The sequence below is a fragment of the Pseudophryne corroboree genome, chromosome 8 (assembly GCF_028390025.1).
Source record: "Pseudophryne corroboree isolate aPseCor3 chromosome 8, aPseCor3.hap2, whole genome shotgun sequence".
Taxonomy (NCBI): domain Eukaryota; kingdom Metazoa; phylum Chordata; class Amphibia; order Anura; family Myobatrachidae; genus Pseudophryne; species Pseudophryne corroboree.
The window spans coordinates 162,358,073-162,373,976 of record NC_086451.1 but is presented as its reverse complement, the minus strand read 5'-3'; the positions used below and the strand labels follow the sequence as shown (position 1 = coordinate 162,373,976).

Genomic DNA, 15,904 nt, shown 5'->3' with positions numbered 1-15,904 from the left:
AACTCTCATCTTGGGACAACAACTGCAGGGAGAACACATATTTTCAGATGAACATGGGAGGGCAGAAGGCTGCCTAATACTGAAGCACCCCCAAACAACAAACCAAATGCAACAACTAGTGCAAGCATTCCTGGGGAAGGCCTGCAGCAGATGGATTTGCATATGGTGATGTCATCCAAGCAGTGGGTCAAAGTTGGCTTCAACCCTCGTCTGCATATGAAAAGAAAAAAGGGATGTGCAGGGAATGGCGGCCTTTTGCGGCGCTTGGATGACCCCTAATTCGCATTAAACATCTCCACCCTCCTTCGGTGTGGGGCTCATGTTGGCTATGCCCCAGCCCCTGAAGCATTCAAGCTGATTTCTTGCAGCAGCTGGGCACTGTAACAGCTCCAGAGCTGCTCTGTAAAGCATGTAAAAGGGTGTGGGCCCTGCAGCACTACCTGTAGTTTGCATTGTGCGTTGGAAGGCACAAAGTAAGCAGACAGGAGAGGTCAGAATAGTGCGCAAGGGCATAGAAGGGAGCGGCTCAAGAAAAGAGAAGTGGAAACAGACAGCAAACTAGGCTGGAGAGAGACCTGAGACAAAGAGATCTAAATTATACGAGAGCCATCCAGGGGAAACACAAATTATGCAGTCAAGTTTCCCACATTTGGGGAAATCACAGGGGCAGCACACCCAGAGTGCAATGGGTGAGCCTTGCCCTGGGAGAAGCACCTACATGATCATAGTATCTCACCTGGCAGGTAAGTAGGAGTTGGGCTAGAGCTGGGGAGGGTCGCAGCTCGGGCACCCCCCTGTCAAGTGAAGGAGATCCAACTGAGGCAGCACAAGGGAACTCTCGAAAGAAGAACAAGGCTAGAGGAAGATCTGAGACAAAGAAATCTGACTTTTACCAGAGCTGACCAGAGGAAAGCACAAACACAGTCCCCCACTACCACAAATAATGCAGCCAAGTTTCCCACATTTGGGGAAATCACAGGGGTCAGCATACCCAGAATGCAATGAATGAACCTCAACCTGGGAGAACAATCTTCATGACCATGGTATCTCCTATGCAAAATAAGTATGATTTGGGATAGAGCTGGGGAGGGCCGCTGCTCAGGCACATCTCTGTCAAGTAAAGGAGATTCAACTGAGGCAGCACAAGGGAACTCTCATCTGGGGACAACAACTGCAGGGAGAACACATATTTTCAGATGAACATGGGAGGGCAGAAGGCTGCCTAATACTGAAGCACCCCCAAACAACAAACCAAATGCAACAACTAGTGCAAGCATTCCTGGGGGAAGGCCTGCAGCAGATGGATTTGCATATGGTGATGTCATCCAAGCAGTGGGTCAAAGTTGGCTTCAACCCTCGTCTGCATATGAAAAGAAAAAAGGGATGTGCAGGGCATGGCGGCCTTTTGCGGCGCTTGGATGACCCCTAATTCACATTAAACACCTCCACCCTCCTTCGGTGTGGGGCTCATGTTGGCTATGCCCCAGCCCCTGAAGCATTCAAGCTGATTTCTTGCAGCAGCTGGGCACTGTAACAGCTCCAGAGCTGCTCTGTAAAGCATGTAAAAGGGTGTGGGCCCTGCAGCACTACCTGTAGTTTGCATTGAGGTTGGAAGGCACAAAGTAAGCAGACAGGAGAGGTCATAATAGTGCGCAAGGGCATAGAAGGGAGCGGCTCAAGAAAAGAGAAGTGGAAACAGACAGCAAACTAGGCTGGAGAGAGACCTGAGACAAAGAGATCTGAATTATACGAGAGCCGACCAGGGGAAACACAAACTATGCAGTCAAGTTTCCCACATTTGGGGAAATCGCAAGAGCAGCACACCCAGAGTGCAATGGGTGAGCCTTGCCCTGGGAGAAGCACCTTCATGATCATAGTATCTCACCTGGCAGGTAAGTAGGAGTTGGGCTAGAGCTGGGTAGGGTCGCTGCTCGGGCACTTCTCTGTCAAGTGAAGGAGATCCAACTGAGTCAGCACAAGGGAACTCTCGAAAGAAGAACAAGGCTAGAGGAAGATCTGAGACAAATAAATCTGACTTTTACCAGAGCTGACCAGAGGAAAGCACAAACACAGTCCCCCACTACCACAAATAATGAAGTCGAGTTTCCCACATTTGGGGAAATCACAGGGGTCAGCATACCCAGAATGCAATGAATGAACCTCACCCTGGGATAACAGTCTTCATTACCATGATATCTCCTATGCAAAATAAGTATGATTTGGGATAGGGCTGGGGAGGGCCGCTGCTCAGGCACATCTCTGTCAAGTAAAGGAGATTCAACTGAGGCAGCACAAGGGAACTCTCATCTGGGGACAACAACTGCAGGGAGAACACATATTTTCAGATGAACATGGGAGGGCAGAAGGCTGCCTAATACTGAAGCACCCCCAAACAACAAACCAAATGCAACAACTAGTGCAAGCATTCCTGGGGGAAGGCCTGCAGCAGATGGATTTGCATATGGTGATGTCATCCAAGCAGTGGGTCAAAGTTGGCTTCAACCCTCGTCTGCATATGAAAAGAAAAAAGGGATGTGCAGGGCATGGCGGCCTTTTGCGGCGCTTGGATGACCCCTAATTCACATTAAACACCTCCACCCTCCTTCGGTGTGGGGCTCATGTTGGCTATGCCCCAGCCCCTGAAGCATTCAAGCTGATTTCTTGCAGCAGCTGGGCACTGTAACAGCTCCAGAGCTGCTCTGTAAAGCATGTAAAAGGGTGTGGGCCCTGCAGCACTACCTGTAGTTTGCATTGACGTTGGAAGGCACAAAGTAAGCAGACAGGAGAGGTCATAATAGTGCGCAAGGGCATAGAAGGGAGCGGCTCAAGAAAAGAGAAGTGGAAACAGACAGCAAACTAGGCTGGAGAGAGACCTGAGACAAAGAGATCTGAATTATACGAGAGCCGACCAGGGGAAACACAAATTATGCAGTCAAGTTTCCCACATTTGGGGAAATCGCAAGAGCAGCACACCCAGAGTGCAATGGGTGAGCCTTGCCCTGGGAGAAGCACCTTCATGATCATAGTATCTCACCTGGCAGGTAAGTAGGAGTTGGGCTAGAGCTGGGTAGGGTCGCTGCTCGGGCACTTCTCTGTCAAGTGAAGGAGATCCAACTGAGTCAGCACAAGGGAACTCTCGAAAGAAGAACAAGGCTAGAGGAAGATCTGAGACAAAGAAATCTGACTTTTACCAGAGCTGACCAGAGGAAAGCACAGACACAGTCCCCCACTACCACAAATAATGCAGTCAAGTTTCCCACATTTGGGGAAATCACAGGGGTCAGCATACCCAGAATGCAATGAATGAACCTCACCCTGGGAGAACAATCTTCATGACCATGGTATCTCCTATGCAAAATAAGTATGATTTAGGATAGGGCTGGGGAGGGCCGCTGCTCAGGCACATCTCTGTCAAGTAAAGAAGATTCAACTGAGGCAGCACAAGGGAACTCTCATCTGGGGACAACAACTGCAGGGAGAACACATATTTTCAGATGAACATGGGAGGGCAGAAGGCTGCCTAATACTGAAGCACCCCCAAACAACAAACCAAATGCAACAACTAGTGCAAGCATTCCTGGGGGAAGGCCTGCAGCAGATGGATTTGCATATGGTGATGTCATCCAAGCAGTGGGTCAAAGTTGGCTTCAACCCTCGTCTGCATATGAAAAGAAAAAAGGGATGTGCAGGGCATGGCGGCCTTTTGCGGCGCTTGGATGACCACTAATTCACATTAAACACCTCCACCCTCCTTCGGTATGGGGCTCATGTTGGCTATGCCCCAGCCCCTGAAGCATTCAAGCTGATTTCTTGCAGCAGCTGGGCACTGTAACAGCTCCAGAGCTGCTCTGTAAAGCATGTAAAAGGGTGTGGGCCCTGCAGCACTACCTGTAGTTTGCATTGACGTTGGAAGGCACAAAGTAAGCAGACAGGAGAGGTCATAATAGTGCGCAAGGGCATAGAAGGGAGCGGCTCAAGAAAAGAGAAGTGGAAACAGACAGCAAACTAGGCTGGAGAGAGACCTGAGACAAAGAGATCTGAATTATACGAGAGCCGACCAGGGGAAACACAAATTATGCAGTCAAGTTTCCCACATTTGGGGAAATCGCAAGAGCAGCACACCCAGAGTGCAATGGGTGAGCCTTGCCCTGGGAGAAGCACCTTCATGATCATAGTATCTCACCTGGCAGGTAAGTAGGAGTTGGGCTAGAGCTGGGTAGGGTCGCTGCTCGGGCACTTCTCTGTCAAGTGAAGGAGATCCAACTGAGTCAGCACAAGGGAACTCTCGAAAGAAGAACAAGGCTAGAGGAAGATCTGAGACAAAGAAATCTGACTTTTACCAGAGCTGACCAGAGGAAAGCACAGACACAGTCCCCCACTACCACAAATAATGCAGTCAAGTTTCCCACATTTGGGGAAATCACAGGGGTCAGCATACCCAGAATGCAATGAATGAACCTCACCCTGGGAGAACAATCTTCATGACCATGGTATCTCCTATGCAAAATAAGTATGATTTAGGATAGGGCTGGGGAGGGCCGCTGCTCAGGCACATCTCTGTCAAGTAAAGAAGATTCAACTGAGGCAGCACAAGGGAACTCTCATCTGGGGACAACAACTGCAGGGAGAACACATATTTTCAGATGAACATGGGAGGGCAGAAGGCTGCCTAATACTGAAGCACCCCCAAACAACAAACCAAATGCAACAACTAGTGCAAGCATTCCTGGGGGAAGGCCTGCAGCAGATGGATTTGCATATGGTGATGTCATCCAAGCAGTGGGTCAAAGTTGGCTTCAACCCTCGTCTGCATATGAAAAGAGAAAAGGGGCGTGCAGGGCATGGCGGCCTTTTGCGGTGCTTGGATGACCCCTAGTTCGCATTAAACACCTCCACCCTCCTTCGGTGTGGGGCTCATGTTGGCTATGCCCCAGCCCCTGAAGCATTCAAGCTGATTTCTTGCAGAAGCTGGGCACTGTAACAGCTCCAGAGCTGCTCTGTATGGCAAGTAAAAGGGTGTGGGCCCTGCAGCACTACCTGTAGTTCGCATTGTGCGTTGGAAGGCACAAAGTAAGCAGATGGGAGAAGTCAGGATAGTGCGCTAGGGCATAGAAGGGAGCGGCTCAAGAAAAGAGAAGTGGAAACAGACAGCAAACTAGGCTGGAGAGCTCTTCTGTCTATATTTTGCAAACCTGCTCTTGTCCTCTCCAGCTGCTCCATGTAGATTTGACGTCTGGAAAGGTGCATAACCCACTGACAAGCAGGCACACTCCTGCATGAGTTTTCTCTCTCACTAGCTGGATGATACACAATCATTTGCATGTGCTCCACCTCCGACACACCACCCACCCAACCACCCAGTGACCAGAGCCACCCACAAGCCAACTGGCTCCGTGATTTAATTTGCACAGTGTAGTCATCCAGGCAGCATGTCCTTCTCAATGGAAGGATCTCTGGTTCCATGGAATCTTCCACATTGGAATGCTGCGGAATAAAAAGGATTTAAATATTCAGCTTGCTAGCATTCAATGTACCTGCGGCTTGGCTTTAGCACATGTGTCTTCATCCTGTGGCCCTCCAGCTGCTGTGAAACTACACATCCCAGCATGCCCTGCCACAGTTTTGCTATTAAGGTATGTTAAAACTGAGGCAGGGCATGCTGGGATGTGTAGTTCCACAGCAGCTGGAGGGTCGCAGGTTGAAGACCCATGTTCTAGCATGCCTGTTCTATGATGCATGTACCGTGATGTCACAATCAGCTTGAAATGGGGTGTCTAGCAGGCATTTGCCGACAGCCACTTGAGGGAGATGCAGCATATCGGAGGTCTTCGATGCCTTTCCAGCAAATGCACACCACCTGCTGCTGGTCTGGACACAAAACAATGCCCACAATTGAAGTCCCAAAATGCCCAACTACAGGATTCATGTAAGTAGTGAATTTAGGAATGAATTTAGAAGTAGGAAATTAAGTTAGTTCACAAGTACATTCAAATTCAGATCTAAAGTCTAGGTAGGCCTCACGTCCTGGCAGCCCCCAGCACTTAAAAATGCCTTGATTAGAAGTAGAGAATTAAATGTAGATAAAAAGTAGACACAAAATAAGACTCCACAGAGCAGTTATCAGGTGTCTTTATCAATTGTTGCATTTAAAAAATCAAGCAATTAGGGAACACAATGTTGCAACAATGTAACCCTATTTGCAAAATAGTACTAAATAAGTTTGTCGATGTTAGACATTTGCAAAGGCGCATCCAAAACACGCTGGAAAATGCAACTGAATCTGTTTTTGGAGGCTAGAATAGGAAATGTGCATCGGTCCTACAAGTACTGAAAGCTCTTCTACCATCTCCCTTTTCTGAAAAGCCATTTAATATATGGTTTCCAGATAGGGGACATATCAGATATTGCCTTTCAAAAGCAGCAAATATCATACCACTTCTATTGCCATCAAAGATAAACATTGATTGTTTTCAGATATTGGATTGAAAAAGCAGTCTTTATTGACATAAAGAAGCAAAAAAACATACATAAACATTACACACATAAGTACTGTGTTGCAGCACAGATAAAACACAATACAAATGCTGTCGGTATAGTACAGTTCAAGAACTACAGCACAGGCCAGCCTACACTATAAATCATGAACTGCACTATACATTTAAACAATACAATAATACAACAGTTAATAAGGCTATGGGTGTGGAGTGTAAGAGGGTGAGGGAATCACAAGCCCGAAGCTTTATTGAAAGACAGACACATATAAAGGGAGGATTAATAAATACAAAGATATCCTTTACTATAGAATGTAATTCAATCCGGTCTTTCAACTCTTCCACAACTTAAAAACGGATAGTGTTTCCAAGCCTTCCATCCTGGAATATCTTCAGTCTCTCGCCAATGAAGAAAACAATCCCTCCAGCAGACTCTTCAACCACGATACAAGATCACAGCCAAAAGGGCGAGAAGCAACTACACTTGCGTTTAACCAAAATAGCTAAAACTTAGTGGAGGAAAGTGCAGTGCACCAAAACATAAGCTGACACAATCATGGAGAATGCGCCAGCATATATGCTCTTCTATCTATATTTTGCAAACCTGCTCTTGTCCCCTCCAGCTGCTCCATGTAGATTTGACGTCTGGCAAGGTGCATAACCCACTGACAAGCAGGCACACTCCTGCATGAGTTTTCCCTCTCACTAGCTGGATGATACACATTCATTTGCATGTGCTCCACCTCCGACACACCGCCCACCCAACCACCCAGTCACCAGAGCCACCCACAAGCCAACTGTCTCCGTGACTTAATTTGCACAGTGCAGTCATCCAGGCAGCATGTCCTTCTCAATGGAATAATCTCTGGTTCCATGGAATCTTCCGCATTGGAATGCTGCGGAACAAAAAGGATTTAAACATTCATCTTGCTAGCATTCAATGTACCTGCGGCTTGGCTCTAGCACATGGGTCTTCATCCTGTGGCCCTCCAGCTGCTGTGAAACTACACATCCCAGCATGCCCTGCTACAGTTTTGCTATTAAGGTATGCTAAAACTGAGGCAGGGCATGCTGGGATGTGTAGTTCCACAGCAGCTGGAGGGTCGCAGGTTGAAGACCCATGTTCTAGCATGCCTGTTCTATGATGCATGTTCCGTGATGTCACAATCAGCTTGGAATGGGGTATCTAGCAGGCATTTGCTGACAGCCACTTGAGGTAGACACACATCAGGAGATGCAGCATATCGGAGGTCTTCGATGCCTTTCCAGCAAATGCACACCACCTGCTGCTGGTCTGGACACAAAACAATGCCCACAATCGAAGTCCCAAAATGCCCAACTACAGGATTCATGTAAGTAGTGAATTTAGGAATGAATTTAGAAGTAGGAAATTAAGTTAGTTCACAAGTACATTCAAATTCAGATCTAAAGTCTAGGTAGGCCTCACGTCCTGGCAGCCCCCAGCATTTAAAAATGCCTTGATTAGAGGTAGGGAATTAAATGTAGATAAGAAGTAGACGCAAAATAAGACTCCACAGAGCAGTTATCAGGTGTCTTTATCAATTGTTGCATTTAAAAAATCAAGCAATTAGGGAACACAATGTTGCAACAATGTAACCCTATTTGCAAAATAGTACTAAATAAGTTTGTCGATGTAAGACATTTGCAAAGGCGCATTTAAAACACACTGGAAAATGCAACTGAATCTGTTTTTGGAGGCTAGAATAGGAAATGTGCATCGGTCCAACAAGTACTGAAAGCTCTTCTACCATCATCCTTTTCTGAAAAGCCATTTAATATATGGTTCCCAGATAGGGGACATATCAGATATTGCCTTTCAAAAGCAGCAAATATCATACCACTTCTATTGCCATCAAAGATAAACATTGATTGTTTTCAGATATTGGATTGAAAAAGCAGTCTTTATTGACATAAAGAAGCAAAAAAACATACATAAACATTACACACATAAGTACTGTGTTGCAGCACAGCCAAAACACAATACAAATGCTGTCGGTATAGTACAGTTCAAGAACTACAGCACAGGCCAGCCTACACTATAAATCATGAACTGCACTATACATTTAAACTATACAATAATACAACAGTTAATAAGGCTATGTGTGTGGAGTGTAAGAGGGTGAGGGAATCACAAGACCGAAGCTTTATTTTAACACAGACACATATAAGGGGAGGGGCAATAAATAGAAAGGTATCCTTTACTATAGAATGTAGTCCAATCCGACCTCTGTGCTCTTCCACAACTGAAAAACGGATAGTGTTCCCAAGCCTTCCATCCTGGAATATCTTTGGTCTTTCGCCAATGAAGAAAACAATCCCTCCCTCCAGCAGACCCTTCAACCACGATACAAGATCACAGCCAAAAGGCCGAGAAGCAACTACACTTGAGCTTAAAAAAAATGGCTAAAACTTATTGGAGGAAAGTGCAGTGCACCAAAACATAAGCTGACACAATCATGGAGAATGTGCCAGCATATATGCTCTTCTATCTATATTTTGCAAACCTGCTCTTGTCCCCTCCAGCTGCTCTATGTAGATTTGACGTCTGGCAAGGTGCATAACCCACTGACAGGCAGGCACACTCCTGCATGAGTTTTCTCTCTCACTAGCTGGATGATACACAATCATTTGCATGTGCTCCACCTCCGACACACCACCCACCCAACCACCCAGTCACCAGAGCCACCCACAAACCAACTGGCTCCGTGATTTAATTTGCACAGTGTAGTCATCCAGGCAGCATGTCCTTCTCAATGGAAGGATCTCTGGTTCCATGGAATCTTCCGCATTGGAATGCTGCGGAACAAAAAGGATTTAAACATTCAGCTTGCTAGCATTCAATGTACCTGCGGCTTGGCTCTAGCACATGGGTCTTCATCCTGTGGCCCTCCAGCTGCTGTGAAACTACACATCCCAGCATGCCCTGCCACAGTTTTGCTATTAAGGTATGCTAAAACTGAGGCAGGGCATGCTGGGATGTGTAGTTCCACAGCAGCTGGAGGGTCGCAGGTTGAAGACCCATGTTCTAGCATGCCTGTTCTATGATGCATGTACCGTGATGTCACAATCAGCTTGGAATGGGGTGTCTAGCAGGCATTTGCTGACAGACACTTGAGGTAGACACACATCAGGAGATGCAGCATATCGGAGGTCTTCGATGCCTTTCCAGCAAATGCACACCACCTGCTGCTGGTCTGGACACAAAACAATGCCCACAATCGAAGTCCCAAAATGCCCAACTACAGGATTCATGTAAGTAGTGAATTTAGGAATGAATTTAGAAGTAGGAAATTAAGTTAGTTCACAAGTACATTCAAATTCAGATCTAAAGTCTAGGTAGGCCTCACGTCCTGGCAGCCCCCAGCATTTAAAAATGCCTTGATTAGAGGTAGGGAATTAAATGTAGATAAGAAGTAGACGCAAAATAAGACTCCACAGAGCAGTTATCAGGTGTCTTTATCAATTGTTGCATTTAAAAAATCAAGCAATTAGGGAACACAATGTTGCAACAATGTAACCCTATTTGCAAAAAAGTACTAAATAAGTTTGTCGATGTAAGACATTTGCAAAGGCGCATTTAAAACACACTGGAAAATGCAACTGAATCTGTTTTTGGAGGCTAGAATAGGAAATGTGCATCGGTCCAACAAGTACTGAAAGCTCTTCTACCATCTTCCTTTTCTGAAAAGCCATTTAATATATGGTTCCCAGATAGGGGACATATCAGATATTGCCTTTCAAAAGCAGCAAATATCATACCACTTCTATTGCCATCAAAGATAAACATTGATTGTTTTCAGATATTGGATTGAAAAAGCAGTCTTTTAATCCAAATAAAAACACAAACACACACAGCGTGACAGTAAAATTATTGAGACAGGCTGTAGCATGTGGGTGCATGTAACCCTATAAAAGTGATGGATTGGGTGACTATTACAATACCCACTGTTGCTGTCTGAAAAATTATGGATTTATAGATTGCTCTGCCGAGACATGTTTTTTTCTAAAATGCACCACAGGTATGGATGGATAGTATACTTGACGACACAGAGGTAGGTAGAGCAGTGGCCTACTGTACCGTACTGCTATATATTATATTATTTATTATTATTATTATCCTTTATTTATATGGCGCCACAAGGGTTCCGCAGTGCCCAATTACAGAGTACATAAACAAATAATCAAACAGGAAAACAGCAACTTACAGTTGACGACAATATAGGACAAGTACAGGGTAAATAAACATAGCTACATCAGCAGATGACACTGGAATAAGTATAAGGTGGCAGAAGACTGCTGGATTTGGTGCAGCTGAAGATTATTAAAGTAAGAAAAGAGTAAGCACATGAGGGAAGAGGGCCCTGCTCGTGAGAGCTTACATTCTAAAAGGGAGGGGTAGACAGACAGGGGTGAGACAGATGGGGTACATAGAGAGCGTGGAACAGAGGTTTAGGATGAGATTTGGCTGGGTTTGGTGAAGAATTGGGTCTTGAGAGCCCGTTTGAAGTTTTGTAGAGAGGTGGAGAGTCTGCGGGGGAGAGGTAGGGAATTCCAGAGAAGTGGTGCAGCACGTGGAAAATCTTGGAGGTAGGAGTGGGAGGAAGTAATCCGTAGGCAGGAGTCGGTGTGCATTAGCAGAGCGAAGAGGACGGGTGGGAGTGTAAAGCGAGATAAGATCAGAGATGTAGATGGGAGAGGAGTGGGTGAGGGCTTTGTAAGCAAGTGTGAGAAGCTTGAAATGGATTCTGAAAGGGAAGGGGAGCCAGTGAAGGACTAGTAAGAGAGGAGAGGTGGACGTAGTGCGTTTGGTGAGGAAAATGAGCCGGGAAGCAGCATTGAAGATAGATTGGAGTGGAGAGAGGTATTTGTCAGGAATGCCAGTCAGGAAGAGATTACAGCAGTCCAGTCTGGAGATGACCAGTGAGTGGATAAGAGTCTTAGTAGCATCCTGGGTCAGAAAGGGTCTGATCCTGGAAATATTTTTTAGATGAAAACGGCAGGTTTGTGAGAGGTGCTGAATGTGTGGTTTGAAGGAGAGGGAGGAGTCAAGGATTACTCCAAGACAGCGCACTTGGGGGGTAGAGGAGATAGTAGTGCCATCAATAGATAATGAGATTGTAAGAGGTGAGGTTATGCGGGAGGGAGGGAAGATGATCAGCTCGGTCTTAGACATGTTAAGTTTAAGAAAGAGCTGGGACATCCAGGAAGAGATAGCAGAGAGACAGTTGGAGATACGAGTGAGGAGAGTAGGGGAGAGGTCTGGAGAGGAAAGATAGATTTGAGTGTCATCAGCATAGAGATGATATTGGAAACCAAAAGAACTAATGAGCTTACTTAGTGAGGACGTATAGAGAGAGAAGAGAAGAGGACCAAGGACAGAACCTTGGGGTACCCCTACAGTTAGTGGAAGTGAGGGGGAGGTGGAGTCATGAGAGGAGACAGAGAATGAACGGTCAGAAAGGTAGGACGACAACCAAGAGAGGGCTGTGTTACGCAGACCAATGGAGTGAAGGATTTGCAGTAGGAGAGGATGGTCCACAGTGTCAAAAGCAGCAGAGAGATCAAGTAGAATAAGTAGAGAGTAGTGTCCCTTAGATTTAGCAGCATGGAGGTCATTGCATACTTTTGTAAGGGCAGTTTCAGTGGAGTGGAGAGGACGGAAGCCAGACTGGAATGGGTCAAGCAGTGAGTGTGAGGAAAGAAAGGAAGTAAGGCGGTTGTAGACAATACGCTCAAGGAGTTTGGAGGCAAAAGGGAGGAGAGAGATGGGTCGGTAGTTGGAGAGAGTGTTTGGATCAAGGGTAGGTTTTTTAAGAATAGGAGAGATGAGAGCGTGCTTGAAGGCAGAGGGGACAGTGCCTGATGAGAGGGAGAGATTGAGAAGGTGGGAAAGATGGGAAAAAGCAGAAGAAGAGAGGTGGCAAAGGAGGCGGGAGGGGATTGGGTCAAGTGGGGAGGTGGTGAGGGGACAGGAACGAATGAGGGCCATGACTTCCTCTCCAGATGCATGGGAGAAAGATGACAGAGTTGGTGCGAGGGATGGGGAGGGTTCGTAAGGGTTGGGAGAAGGCTGGTTACTGATAGTCTGGTGTGATGTGATGTCCTGACGTATGGAGTCAATTTTGGATGTGAAGTAAGTGGCAAAGTCAAGAGCAGAGAGTGAGGAAGGGAGACGAGGTGGAGGTGGGCAGAGGAGTGAGTTGAGAGTGGCAAAGAGGCGCCGGGGGTTGGAAGACTGGGAGGAGATGAGGTTCTTGAAGTATGACTGTTTAGCAAGAGAAAGGGCAGCACTGAAGGATGAGAGCATAAGTTTGAAATGGAGGAAGTCTGCCTTAGAGCGTGATTTCCTCCAGTGTCGCTCAGCCGTACGTGAGCATTTTTGCAGATATCTGGTGCATTTGGTGTGCCAGGGTTGAGGTGTTAATTTGTGAGGGTGAATAGTAGTTGGTGGAGCAACAGAGTCAAGAGCAGAAGTAAGGGAAGCATTGTATGTGGAAGTGGCTTGTTCAGGGCATGAGAGAGAGAGAATAGGAGAGAGAAGTGAGTCAAACAGGGAGGAAAGGAATGTGGTGTCAATAGCTTCAATGTTACGCTTAGTGATGGTAGCCTTAGGAGGTAGAGATGGGGAAGTCGAGAGAGATAGGTTGAAGGAGAGCAGGTGGTGATCAGAGAGGGGAAATGGGGAGTTGGAAAAATCAGAAATATCACAGCGGTGAGTGAAGACCAGATCCAGTGAGCTCCCATTCACATGGGAGGGTGAGGAGGTCCACTGGGAGAGACCAAGTGAAGAGGTGAGGTTAAGGAGTTTAGAGGCAGGGGATTGTGTGGGGATGTCAATAGGGATGTTGAAATCGCCTAGGATAATGGTGGGAATGTCAGAAGAGAGGATACAGCATTATGGGCCTGATATGAGTGTGACCAGCGGTGATGTGGAATGCAGTAGGAGGTGCTGTTTAGTAAGCACCACTTCTATATTCACCATGCAGTATATTGTGTGAATATAGAAGTGTTGGCTGTGTTATATATTAGAGTAATTATTGCAGCTCCCAGCTAAAATTGCAACAATGTAATTTAGTGACAAGTTGCAGAGATTAACCCTTTCTGTGGCTGCTGCACAACCTCTATTCATATCGCTGAATTCAATTAGGGAGATGTTCTCACCCCGCGAGCAAGCGCAGGTATATGCCACACTTATGGTAACATTGGATTTGCAGATATTTTCTTGCAGGGGTGTTTCTAAACAATTTGGCTTCAAATGCGTGCCCCCCGCCACCATTGGCATTAAAAATTGTGCCCCTCCCCCATATATATATATATATAAAAAAAACTATATTTGCGTGAGCGCTCCGGACGGGATGGGGGGGCGTGACCTCGCAAAAATGGGTATGGTCTCCATAAAATGGGCGTAGCCTTGCAGGCAAAGACTACCTTACACCCCAGTTCTTGACCCTGCACCAACAGACCTCGGCCACCACAGGGAAAAAAGTACAGTAATTTCCACCATGTTAAGCCCCACACATTAATGCCCTTTGGAACATATTATGTCACTCACCACAATATCTGTGATACACTATGCCCTACAGTAAAGCTTCTAATTACTTTTACAAAAACTGCTCAATGCCAAGAGTTTCACGTGCTGGGTGTCATGCTCATTGCCAGGGGTTTCACTCTCTGGGTGTCATGCTCATTGCCAGGGGGAACGCAGTAGGAGGTGTTATATAGTAAGCACCACTATGGCATAGTATATAGCATTATATATATTGTGAGCACTGGTGATGTTGAGTGCAGTAGAGCTGCTGCTGGGTAATTACAATTGACTACAACCACCAATATATTCTGCTGCACTATATATATGCAAAGCTAATTCTGCTGGGTAATTACAACTGACTACAACCACCAATATATTCTGCTGCACTATATCTATATTTGCAAAGCTAATTCTGCTGGGTAATTACAATTGACTACAACCACCAATATATTCTGCTGCACTATATCTATATATGCAAAGCTAATTCTGCTGAGTAATTACAATTGACTACAACCACCAATATATTCTGCTGCACTATATCTATATATGCAAAGCTAATTCTGCTGGGTAATGCAAATTGAAACATTATTGCATAGTATGTGATTTTGAAGTACTTTTTTAAAGTTTTGAATGATATAGACCCAGTTTAATCTTTGTGGAATGCCTGGTTGTTGTTTTTAAGGTAATTTATTGCCTGGCATTTGAGGGGGTGGGGTGTGGTTACAGATTTCAATTATTGGTTTCACTTGTAATAGTCTTCTACTTAAGTCCAATGGTGTAGGCTGTGCAAAGCCGTTTGGCTGTGCATTTATTGATCTAAGCGTGCATTTTTATCAAAGCGTGATAAAATTGACACATAACAGCAGCGTTCAATCAGCGTTAATTTATCTTCAGCTGATATTGATTGTGAATTGACGTTTCTTCTCTTCTTGTCACCTACAGGTAATTACAATTGACTACAACCACCAATATATTCTGCTGCACTATATCTATATATGCAAAGCTAATTCTGCTGGGTTATGCAAATTTAAACATTATTGCATAGTATGTGATTTTGAAGTACTTTTTTAAAGTTTTGAATGATATAGACCCAGTTTAATCTTTGTGGAATGCCTGGTTGTTGTTTTTACGGTAATTTATTGCCTGGCATTTGAGGGGGTGGGGTGTGGTTACAGATTTCAATTATTGGTTTCACTTGTAATAGTCTTCTACTTAAGTCCAATGGTGTAGGCTGTGCAAAGCCGTTTGGCTGTGCATTTATTGATCTAAGCGTGCATTTTTATCAAAGCGTGATAAAATTGACACATAACAGCAGTGTTCAATCAGCATTAATTTATCTTCAGCTGATATCGATTGTGAATTGACGTTTCTTCTCTTCTTGTCACCTACAGGTAATTACAATGGACTACAACCACCAATATATTCTGCTGCACTATATCTATATATGCAAAGCTAATTCTGCTGGGTAATGCAAATTGAAACATTATTGCATAGTATGTGATTTTGAAGTACTTTTTTAAAGTTTTGAATGATATAGACCCAGTTTAATCTTTGTGGAAAGCCTGGTTGTTGTTTTTAAGGTAATTTATTGCCTGGCATTTGAGGGGGTGGGGTGTGGTTACAGATTTCAATTATTGGTTTCACTTGTAATAGTCTTCTACTTAAGTCCAATGGTGTAGGCTGTGCAAAGCCGTTTGGCTGTGCATTTATTGATCTAAGCGTGCATTTTTATCAAAGCGTGATAAAATTGACACATAACAGCAGCGTTCAATCAGCGTTAATTTATCTTCAGCTGATATTGATTGTGAATTGACGTTTCTTCTCTTCTTGTCACCTACAGGTAATTACAATTGACTACAACCAC

General features: G+C 45.2%; 8 non-coding genes across 8 annotated transcripts; all 8 read right to left on the bottom strand.

Moving 5' to 3' along the window:
• Positions 1-588: 588 nt before the first annotated feature.
• On the bottom strand, positions 589-751 carry LOC134952675 (U1 spliceosomal RNA). Its single transcript, XR_010185148.1, has one exon. It is a non-coding gene; the product is annotated as a U1 spliceosomal RNA (small nuclear RNA).
• Positions 752-903: 152 nt separating this feature from the next.
• LOC134951422 (U1 spliceosomal RNA) lies at positions 904-1,067 on the bottom strand. Its single transcript, XR_010184166.1, has one exon. It is a non-coding gene; the product is annotated as a U1 spliceosomal RNA (small nuclear RNA).
• A 670-nt stretch (positions 1,068-1,737) lies between these two features.
• Positions 1,738-1,900, bottom strand: LOC134952623 (U1 spliceosomal RNA). The gene has a single exon (XR_010185108.1). It is a non-coding gene; the product is annotated as a U1 spliceosomal RNA (small nuclear RNA).
• A 152-nt stretch (positions 1,901-2,052) lies between these two features.
• LOC134951858 (U1 spliceosomal RNA) lies at positions 2,053-2,216 on the bottom strand. Its single transcript, XR_010184519.1, has one exon. It is a non-coding gene; the product is annotated as a U1 spliceosomal RNA (small nuclear RNA).
• A 670-nt stretch (positions 2,217-2,886) lies between these two features.
• Positions 2,887-3,049, bottom strand: LOC134952267 (U1 spliceosomal RNA). The gene has a single exon (XR_010184829.1). It is a non-coding gene; the product is annotated as a U1 spliceosomal RNA (small nuclear RNA).
• A 152-nt stretch (positions 3,050-3,201) lies between these two features.
• LOC134950876 (U1 spliceosomal RNA) lies at positions 3,202-3,365 on the bottom strand. Its single transcript, XR_010183718.1, has one exon. It is a non-coding gene; the product is annotated as a U1 spliceosomal RNA (small nuclear RNA).
• A 670-nt stretch (positions 3,366-4,035) lies between these two features.
• Positions 4,036-4,198, bottom strand: LOC134952266 (U1 spliceosomal RNA). The gene has a single exon (XR_010184828.1). It is a non-coding gene; the product is annotated as a U1 spliceosomal RNA (small nuclear RNA).
• Positions 4,199-4,350: 152 nt separating this feature from the next.
• On the bottom strand, positions 4,351-4,514 carry LOC134950875 (U1 spliceosomal RNA). The gene has a single exon (XR_010183717.1). It is a non-coding gene; the product is annotated as a U1 spliceosomal RNA (small nuclear RNA).
• Positions 4,515-15,904: the final 11,390 nt, after the last annotated feature.